This window comes from Lolium rigidum, chromosome 7 (assembly GCF_022539505.1).
Source record: "Lolium rigidum isolate FL_2022 chromosome 7, APGP_CSIRO_Lrig_0.1, whole genome shotgun sequence".
In the NCBI taxonomy this organism is placed as follows: domain Eukaryota; kingdom Viridiplantae; phylum Streptophyta; class Magnoliopsida; order Poales; family Poaceae; genus Lolium; species Lolium rigidum.
In genome coordinates this window covers 230,804,659-230,815,700 of record NC_061514.1, presented here as the reverse complement: position 1 = coordinate 230,815,700, position 11,042 = coordinate 230,804,659, and the positions used below count along the sequence as shown (strand labels likewise).

General features: G+C 42.7%; 1 long non-coding RNA gene across 8 annotated transcripts; it reads left to right on the top strand.

Moving 5' to 3' along the window:
• Window positions 1-3,993: 3,993 nt before the first annotated feature.
• Window positions 3,994-9,817, top strand: LOC124670072. 8 transcript variants are annotated; one of them, XR_006992400.1, is made up of 5 exons: window positions 3,994-4,368; window positions 4,450-4,969; window positions 5,231-5,315; window positions 5,713-9,277; window positions 9,364-9,817. It is a non-coding gene; the product is annotated as an uncharacterized LOC124670072 (long non-coding RNA). The 8 variants fall into 8 exon arrangements; XR_006992403.1 differs by having other exon boundaries at window positions 5,231-5,585; XR_006992402.1 differs by having other exon boundaries at window positions 5,231-5,681; window positions 5,769-9,277.
• The last annotated feature ends 1,225 nt before the right edge of the window (window positions 9,818-11,042 follow it).

Sequence of the window (11,042 nt, the reverse complement as noted above, 5' to 3'; positions counted from 1 at the left end):
GACAAATGAAAGGTCCGCTAAATTGGTACAAGGGTTACATAAAACATAAAAACGCCAAAGACTATATTTATGCGGAAGTTAGATATGAGCATCACTTCAAACATTACTATGTACAAATTCATCGCGACTGAATTGTTCCAGTCTGTTCAATCTGCGCGACCTCGACAAATCTATCATCGGTTGCTACGTTACGTAAGTGATTTATTAATTTCTACCCCATCATCTCGTTCATTGCACTGCACTATATATATATATTGTCCTAACTATCTTGTTGTGTACGCTATTATGCGAGAATGAAGAAGCGGGAAATGCGAATAAGGAACATCCATGATGTTGGGTTCATTGACCCACAAATCGTTAATTCATATGTGTTAGAACACCACCCCGCCGACGTGGAGGATGACTTGTGGCGGTTTATTAGAAAACGAGCAACGAGAAAAGTGATATTCTATTTCCTTACCATTTTGGGTGAGTGTTTACTGTCTTGAGCACATTCTCTTTTGTTTACTCCATGCATGGTATGTGGCTAATCGATGAGTTATGCATAGCTGTGCATGTATCGTGTCCGCGGGTTCCACTGGATTCTTATGGTAATTCAAGTTCGGACCTCCTCGGTTCTCGTCCACGACTCTCTGAATATGGATCCGGCGCTTTGGGGCGACATGAGAAAAATGATGCAAAAGTAATTATTTTCATTCATTTGCGCTCTATATCGATCGGCCTATTTCGTTCATCATTTCCTAATATCAAGTAACTAATTAATAACTCTCTTGTTTATTTAATTTTCTTTGCCTCGTAGGGTTTGGAGACGGTTCGTAGATACCAAGGTCGGTGAATTCAAAAAAGAGCTACATTTTAAAATGGCAGTGCGGACGGCGGGGATATTCAGCCACCGGGGACCAATCTATGTGGATACTATGTTTGTGAGAGGATCCGGAGATACGCAATGAGCGGGACCGAAGTGTGAGAACAACATCACGAGGAATAACCTCCGGAAGACGCTTAGTCCAGAAGCTCAGCTTCGACCACTTCAAGAGGAACTAGGCTGGATGGTTGGCGAGGAAGTCATCGATCCTAGAGGAGAACACTATTACGATGACGTAGAACTTTATATGCACCAGAAATTTGTAACTAACTTGTTCAAAATTGTATATGGTCATCCGATATTGAATATATATTGTATATGGTCATCCGATATTGAATATATATTGTATATTCCTCTTGAATTCTTTTTGGTTCTAATTTCAAATTTGTTTGAAATTGTACATTGATCATATGCATGTATGTATACGATGCAGTAGAATATGTGAAACTCCTTCAAAATTAAAACCCAAAAGAAATAAAATAATACAAATTAAAAAGAAACCAGATTTAGGGGGAGGGGGCTAAACCCTAAACCTGCGGAGGCCTTTAGTCGCGGTTGGCCGGAAGAACCGCGACTAAAGGTCCTCCGCCCTGGCGCTCGCCTGCGGCCCACGTGGACGGGCCTTTAGTCGCGGTTCGTAAGGAACCGCGACTAAAGGGGGGGCCTTTAGTCGCGCTACTTTGGTCGCGGTTGCGCCACCGCGACTAATGGCAGTTGCCAACCGCGACCAAAGCCCCTTTTTCCACCAGTGTGAAGAGACCACGAAGTATGACACATATGCTTCACCCGCGGGGTAGGCTACTGGCAGCCATGTACTGGTCATGACTTTGAGTGAAACCTTGTTCACGCAAAACTTGCAATTCAAGGCTTAGTCCATTGTTCAAGTGTGAATGGATGTAGCTTAAGGTTCTAGGCGGAAGTTCAACTTAACAGTCTCCGCTGAAACACTGGTATATAAACAAGCAGCGAGTATTGGTAAATCTCTAAATGGGGATTTGAGATCTGGTGGGGGATTGTTGAAATATTGGGCCTACACTTAGTGGCCCATACTAGATTTCAGATTTTCCTATACTCAAAGCCCACTTAGTGGCAGCCTTGTGAGTTTGAGCCCAAGTTGGTGGCAGCTCACTAGGGAGTGGCAAGAGGTGGGAAGTTTAGTCCCACATAGAAAGTTGGGAGGAAGTTAGACCACCTTATAAGGTGGGTTGTTTCACCACTAGTAAGTGAGTGAGAATAGGAGTGCTACACGCGCGCGCTCCTCCTCCTCCTCGCTCGCTCGTCTCGACTCGACACGACACGTCACGTCACGACGCGCGCGCCGCGCTCGTGGTGAGTGGATTGAGCCTCGAGCCGAGACTTTCCTTACTTTGCGGCTCGGGAAAACGAACGAGTCCTAGACGGACGCGTCGCGGTTAGTCGGTTCGGGTCGCTCCCGGACCGTGGGCTATCTGTAACCGACTGGAAACGTGCGTGCGACGTGGGCGTGGCCCATGTTGCCTAGGTTTTCCTGAGCCTATATAATCTCTTGCTCGGCTACCACAGAAATACATCTAATACACGTGTTAGGGTTTCCACCTCTCTCTCCTTGCGCCACCATCGTAGCCTACTCCATCCCGCCCGCCGGCGTGCACCAGCGAACGAGAGAGCAGGTCTCCGGAACCGCTCGTCCTTGCGATCCTGTACGGGAGAGGGCGGAGTTAGGTTTTTGGGAGACGCGCTGCGCGGCTCGCTCAAGCTCTTCATCACGGGTCGCCTTCGTCCAAGTCGGGCGGTGCGCCTACCGTCGTCTTCAACGCCGTCTACTTCGACCCGTCTTCCCCTGTCGTCAACAACGTTGTCATCAACAACGTTGTCTGCTGCGACATCATCTGCTACACCTCCACCGCCACCTCCACGCGGGATCGGTACGTGCGACATATCTCGATCTGTTTAGCGGTGGATGCTTTACCGTTTGCGCTGCTGCTACTCATGTTGATTAATGCATCTAGTATGTTCGAGTTTCACATGTTAGTAGCTGCTGTCGTTATGTTTTATATTCTGGAATTAATCATGAAAATTGTGCCTAATTATCCAACAGTATGTTGGTACAGGATCAGGGGCCCAGGACGTTGGTACAGGATCAGGACTGAGTCTTCCACACCGCGTAGAGAAACCGCGTGGCACTGTTCAGTTCTCGTTCCGCACTTGCATCTTTCATACGGTCGAAGTGGTTGGCTCCTAGCGCTGTGTGTATTTGATGTACGAATTATTGCCTCCTATACAGCCAGTTTTATGACGTCAGATACAGAAGCCAAGGGTCTGATGCAATGTGGATATGCGGATCACTCTAGCTCGGGCGCACTAGCGAGTTTTCGATCTTTGAACTCTTTTCTTCTAACAACATAACATAATGTCCTACTTTCCCTGTTTGGAAAGAACCCGTAGAAAAATGACATAGATGTTAAATTAAAGACATGTATCACAGTTAAAAAAAACTCACCGTCAAACTAAAGACATGTAAATACATATCAACGAGGGTTCTTCTACAATTTTAATTTGAGCCATCGTAATACCAAGGTTGCATGTATACACATAACATTAAAATAATCAATCCACATCTAAAAGAGTATCAATATTTGTGTTTCAGGAAAAAACATTTAAATAGCCTAGTTGACATAAAAAAAAAATTGAATAGCCTAGTCGACATCGATGGGAGCCAACGAATCATCAATGTGTAAGATGAAGGAGCCGAGAAAAATATTGCAAGGGCAATCCTCCTCACTATAACCATTAGAAAAAAAATCCAGAATTCCAACACCACCATGTGACCATACCGGAACAATATAACTACTATATTATTTGGGAACAAACATCTTTTTTGTAAGAATTTTGAGGCATATCTCTAGATTAACATGGTGCAGACACGTGTTGTTTCATAGTATATGATATACCTTCATTGTTTCTTTTATGTGTGCACTTTCGGGTCTTGGTAGCGTTTTCGTGTAGCTTAGAGTTTTCTTTTCCTAGGAACATATGAGCTGTGTAGGCTCGCTTGGTGTGATATCCGTGTGCCCATAGCTGCGACATAAAATAAACAACACGCGTGGATCAGTCAAAGCGGCGCTGGTGACTATGTCCCCACGCGTGGGCTGTTTATGGCCCGACGCGTGCTACCTCTCCCGATGCGCTGGTGGAGGAGGCTATGCTCAGAGGAGAGGAGGCGGCGGATTCAAGAATCGGCGGCTGATGGAGATGCTACGCCGTGGGGATCGAGGAGAGCGACATGGAGCGCGGTTGCCAGCACAATTTCTCCCCTTGATCCGCGTCAGCTTGGGGAAGTGGAGAGCAACATGGAGAGGCGGTGACCATTCTTCTTCGCCTTGTAAGTCGGATGGACGACGGTGACGATTTGCCCCGCGACCGGCACGGCGGGACGCTGCCTAGCGGGCGACGAAGCCATTGCAGAGAAGGCGGTTCGCCCCCGGCGTAAATCATCTCCCTTCCACCGCGCCCTAATTGCTTTCGTATGAGTTCTTATCTTGTTTCCTTGCTGTACGCCTCGATATTTGGTTTTGCCTTACTTTGGATTGTTTCTGTTGATGCAGCGAGCCCTATGAGTGCGCTTTGTGGTGGTTGTGGTTGTCGCCGGCGCCTGGAGGGGCCGGTTGTGGGAGGTTCGGCAGTGCGTGTTTTGGCCCGTGATTGGCCTTCAGTTCCTAAGCGGAGTTGTGGTTCAGTTTGCCGTTCCTCCTGTTCTGCCCACGATTGATGCACGCCGAGTCTCCTTTCCACCGTCAGTCTCCACACCACAGCTGCTCTCTTGGAATAGGGAGAGGTGCTCCAACTCCAGCTCTTGCAGATCGTTGCCGCTGCCGCCTAGATCCTTCCTGAGCGGTGGCCCTCGACCCGGCCGTCTGGTTCGCCGTGTGGGCGCACAACCACCAACAACGCTGGCGGCCGCTCCGGATCTGGGGGCACTGCTTTGCCTCGGCCTCCCCCGCCTCCACCGATGGCGCCGCTGGTAAGCGCTGCTGGCCGGCCGGCGTTCCCACTCCTCAACTATCCCTCGACCTCATCCGTGGAGGCCTGAGGCTGCCTCAGCTCCTACCGCCCCCTGGTGACTGCGTAAGTGCCAATCAATTCTCTTCAATGTGCAACGTTATTAATTCATGAATATAAGTATTTAATCTGCAACGTTAGTAGCCAGTGAATAATCCGTAGACCTTCCCGAATGAATTTCATGATTAATCTGGTTCTAATTAATGCATTTTGGTTTCTAGCTATGTCTTCTATACTTATGCCGGCTTGGCTGCTCCAATATCTCAAGTTCATATTCTCACCAGTACACCTTTTTGGTCCAATAAATCCTCTTTCTTGCATTTGTAGGGTGAAGATCAAGGCTAGGTCAAGCCTGCACCGGCTTCAATCCAATTCATGCCCACAGGATCATCCCTCTAATTGCTCACTTCGGGTAATCTATTCCTAGAGTAATAAAGTGCCCTTTATAGAAAAAAAAAACTATTCCTAAAGGAGTGCAATGTAACCTCGGGTTGTTGAGCCTATGTTATTCAGTGAAAGATGGGGCAAGTGTATGTATTGCTCCATCAATTGGAGGCAACGGTTATAGAATATAGACAGAAATATTTCAATTGAAGGCATTGGGTATAGGAATAAGTATTTGACCAGTACTACCAACATATGTTGGCTGTAATTCAACTGGTGGGGACTGGATTTTCTCGAGGTGCAGTTTCATGTGAAACTTTATTTAAACTATACGGATTCAAGCTGCTAGACTGCCTGCCAGATGTTCGATGAAATGCATCAACTATCTAACATGGTATGAATATTTTCTCTAATTTTATCTGCAGAATAATTTGAACTGGCTCTGTCGCCGTTAGATGATTTGGAAATAGCACTACTACAGGATAGTGGCAGCGGAGGAATCCTGCAGTTGGAGTGGAGCAGAGTTGCATGGACGGAGGGTATCCGGATGGCGGCGGCCTCATGCGGTGCTTTGTGAGCGGCTATTCCTCGGTGCCATGCTTGGCCGCCGTTGCTCCGTAGCGACTTCAACAGGCGGTCATCGCCGTTTTGTCCATGCATTCTTCTTAGGTTTTACATTGTAATATGCTATTATTTGGTTCAAATTATTAATTACTAAAACAAGTATATACTATCTGCAATTTGGAATGTTTGTTCTTTACATTAAGAACTTGGTGTATATTTTGGTTCTAGGTTCAACCACTCAACCCATGTTCTGTTGTAGGAGAACACCTCAAAATTATTTTTGATTGATCATTGAGGTAGATTGTCCACTCAACCCTAGGAAAACCCACAGTATACTATCTGCTGAGTATATACCCAGAGTATACTATCCAGCCAACAAGTATAACTGTCAAATTGGAATGGTTCTAGGTTCAACCACTCAACCCATGTTCTGTTGTAGGAATAGGCTGCTCTCGCCAATGGCAGTCATTCTGCATTGTGCCACATAAAACTGCTGGTGTTTTTTTTTTCTGAAAAGAACTATGATCCGAGTATACATCAATATCAGAGATCTAGAAAAAAAAATTCTGTTAGTTGTGAATTTTTAACCTAATTTTACTATGGGCATGGTTTCGCTACATTAGCTTATTTCCTTTTTGTACGTTCCAGACATGCTACCAGAAGATATTCTCATGATCATTTTATGGTGATCCTGTGCATGTTAGCTTTCTGCTATTTAAGTTTAAAAGGTTTCAGTATTTATTATGGTAATTGTGTCATCTTGTGTTCTGATTTTTCTTTTGAAAATTCTTCGTTTCTATGATTTAGACATGTAAGGGAGATGCTGGTTGGCTATAGTTTTGTCTTCTCATTTGCTAGGTTCATGAGATTTGAGTTTGTTTTGTTCATACCCACAAGTACGCACAACGATAGGAAATAAATCTATTTGGGTATCTGCAATATAATGATGACAGTAAAATATGGCGTATCTACACCTTTTTATTAAATGGTTCAGCTTCAGATAAGAGGTTTGCCCTCTAACTTAAGTTCAGCCCCTATGATTGAGTACACATCAGAGTTCTTTTGGACCAGTAAAACCATATTATACAGTCACAACTGACAGTAACACGAACCTTGACAAAGGTATCACTACATACATGTTGATACAGCTCAAAGTGCTGACCACTTCGTTTAGGCGACACAGTGCTTATTTTCTATCTATGATGTACCAACCTGAAGCCTTCTGTTGCACAACAATGTTGTGTTTTCCTTTTGACAGAGTTGTGTTCCATACTTCCATTTCTCTGGACTATACTATAACCTGTTATGTGTATTCTGAATCTTAGTCTGTTACTTCTGTACAGCACGACGACCCCCAAATGGCCTCCTCCCCTGGCAGAAGACCCGGCGGTACCAACTACCATGGATCACTTCGCGGTGGTGGCGGGTGATACAGGACCGATGCACGCGTACGAGGTGGACCTGTATCATGAATGTTGAGCGTGAGATGGTAAAGAGGATCATTTGATGGCAGCCTTCAGCAAGGTCTGCCCTCTACTACGTCACTTCCTCCTGCCGATGTTGTGGCCTTCAAGATGTTACTGCAGCGCTTGGCTTGCTGTTCCTGCTATTCTGTCCATGATCTCTAGGTTTCCACCTTTTGCTAACATAACTCTCCTACATAGTATTAATTTCAGTTGCTTGATGGTAGGAACATACGGGTGCACTACGTGAACCGCGGATGATCTTCTGCTTTTGTCGACATCGGTAAGATGCCTATTCGATATTGTTTCTACGATGTTAATCATGTATGTTAAACCGTGCATAGTGAGCAATTGGTGCCCTCATCTTATGACTTGAATATGTCATCAAATCCCACGAAAATAACTATCCACACGTAAGTGTATTACGTATTATGCAGCATGTTAAATCATGTATTATGTATGTTAAATTTGTAATGTTTAACAATTCATGCCCCTGATCCTAAAACTTGAATGTGGCATCAATTCCCTCGGAATATATCTGCCCATCCAATATTTGTATTGTGTACGATGCAGCATGCATGCCATATTGTATCTATTCAGACTGCCACTGGCTCTGCAAATTAGAGCTTACTTTTGAAGAACTTATTTAGTGGGGAGCAGTAATTAGGGTAATTTTACCAATAGGGGAGTGTATTATTCAAGCCCACATGAGTCAGTAGAGATTCACAATGGAGAGATATACTGTGAATCATCTCATATTTAACTCAACCACCCAATCATATAACACAAGAGTAGTCGGAGAGAATGCCTTATGTATATGGCCTACAGCATACTGCCTTCTAGGAACCAGATTAATATTCATCATTTAGCATGGCAGTAACAAAGAACAAGAACCATAATACGTACTATTTATTGTCCAATTTTTTAATTTACATTATCAAGCAAGCAGAATAGTATCCATGTGATAGCATAAAGACCCTCACAAAACAATTTCTGCATAAAGGTTAGAACAGTTAAAAATAAAATGTTGCATGGAACGCTGAAGGGCCTTATATGTTTTACTTTTAGGTATGAAGTCCGTGTCCTCCTTATTTTTCGTTATTATTGTCTGATTTCCGATACACTCTCCAATGCACATTCGTTGTGTTGAGAGTCTGATTGTTAAATGAAATGATAAACATGTACCCTGGAATTTTGTACTTACATGATCATGGCACATACTCTAAGTCCAGTCTTAAACTTATTGCTTACAACCTTTTAAAAATACGGTTTCTTGCATGCAAAGGAACAAACGAAAATAACAGCATTATCTAGGAGATTCTGCTTCTTTTATCGTAGAATGATGCAGGGTTTCATGCCATTACATCTGACATTTTGGTTGCTTCCGGGAGTAAAGATATCTACTTGGGTTTTCTCTCGAAGATTGCATTTTCCTTACATAATCCATTTAAATTTGGAGATTCTCACTCACTGGTTCATGTAGAAAGAGAATGTAAACTGTATCCACTTTTTCTTGGATCATTTGGGATTGCTGAATGGAAAACACTTTCAAGGCACAAAATCTATGAGAATCATGACAAGTAATTGTACCGAAAAGGATTACTGTCCTATCTGGCAATCTGTATTGAATTAATTTAAGCTAGAACTGAGAAACAAGTTAGCTTAAAAAAAAAAACAAATAGTTATTTCGTGCTCAAGTATTCCTAAATAGCTGAACAGATTGAGTTCATTGCAGTAAATTTCTTTTGAAAACCTAACATTGATGATGCAAGTTTCAACTGGACCATATCAGCTTATTATAGACATTCTTACACTTCGAATGCAAGTTGGAAATAATTATTTCCCGAAGGACAACTACAGTTGCTGAATGAGATGCTGACTGGAATCTCCAAGAAGCATATTTCTTTTCAGTTGTTCTCCTAGCTGGAATCTCTAGAGATGCTGACTGGAATCTATAATTTTTGTAAGATCATTCGTGTCCTTGAATGTTTTATGTGTACACTGTCTTCTCGGTCGTTTAATGCCGATTCTCTATTCCTTCGACTTCAGGTGCTATTTTGTACAAGCCAGATTGGGTGGCCCAGTTTATCCATCCATACACACACAAAATTACCAGAGTATTTGAAGTTCGTTTTGGTAGCAATGCTATGTCCGTAGGCTGATCAATCCTTCATCTTGGTAGCTAGCTCTGAATAAGATCAGTGGTATGTACGGAAGAAGTTCGTTCTGGTAGCAATGCTATGTCTGTAGGCTGATCAATCCTTCATCTTGGTAGCTTGCTCTGAATAAGATCAGTGGTATGTACGGAAGCCTTTTGTAATCATACATTTTGTCTGTATGAATGACGTGCTATGTAATCTGTCTATAGTGTTTGGTCATGCACTGCTTAAAGATTATGATGAGTCCAACCAACAGTTCTATGTATGATTATTCATATCCTCTGTATTTGCACTATGTGTAAACTGGGTAGCCCAGCTGTTTAGTGATGTTTACTGTTCTTCCATTTTTAGGTTCTATCTTGTGCAGTCGAAATCAGATGGACCAGTTCATCCTTACACGGTGTGCACCAGTATGTTATACTGAAGTTTTTTGTGATAATAAAGCTATGGATGTTGCCCACCTGTCATTCATCTTGGCTGTTAAACCTGAAACGTGTGGATAGTTGATTCTTCTGTATTGCAGATATATGTAACTATTGTATTTTGTGTGTGCATAAATGTTATGGTTTGTACTACCTGTAATTGTGAGGTAAGCTTACCTTCTATATGCAGCGATGGAAATTGTTGGCGAAGAAGCACGAGCTGGCCACCAACGAGGCACATTCACGATTGTGGTCATTTTGAGATTGTGGTCGTCTTGATCAGCGCGGCCACTCGAGAAGTCCGGATTCATCTTCCTGCTGCTTTACTTTAGTGCCTTTCTACTCCAGGTCCCTCTTATCTTTCCTTATCTTGAGCGATGAAACCATTGTTGCACCAGATTTAGTAAAATCCGTAGTCAGATCTGTCTTGCCGCCAATGGCTTCACCTTTTGATATGTTAAATGTACTATAGCAGTAGAGCTGTCCTATATGGGAAGGAATATTTCTAATCAACCAGTTTTACTGTTGTTCCATAAAATAATTGCAGTTTGTAGTTTTTTTAAAAGTAAAGAGGGACCAAAAAAGCCTGTGGCTGCCAACAAAATTCTGGAAGATAATGCTTCTACCTATCATCATATGATGAACAGTATTAAGGTTTCACATTGTTTATGTTTTTTCATGCGCAACTCTGTATTGTCTGCTTTCTTTTGTTGGTTGCTTCTCTCTATCTCGGATTCATGCTCAAATGTGAAAAAAATATAATTTTCCCATTTTAAGTTCAGGATTAGTTTAAACTTGAGAATTCACTAGCAGGTTGATCTTAGATGATTGCTATTGGTGGGCCATCTGTAACTACCAATATATTTACCTACACTAAAACAAGTAAGCAAACTAATATCATTTGCTTACCATTTAAAATAAAACATCCAACAAATGTATGTGTTGACGTTCATGTTAGATCTCACTCAAATATTTACTGTTCTGATTTTGTCTTCTTTATAATGTTTTCTTACGGATCTTTGTTTTATTGATAGAGAACATCATCATAGTAAACATAATTGACCATCTTTATGGGGTTGATGAATTCATAGAATAGTCTCTTCTGTATAGAAATATCTAATGAGGTTTGTTTTCATATGTAGTTGTT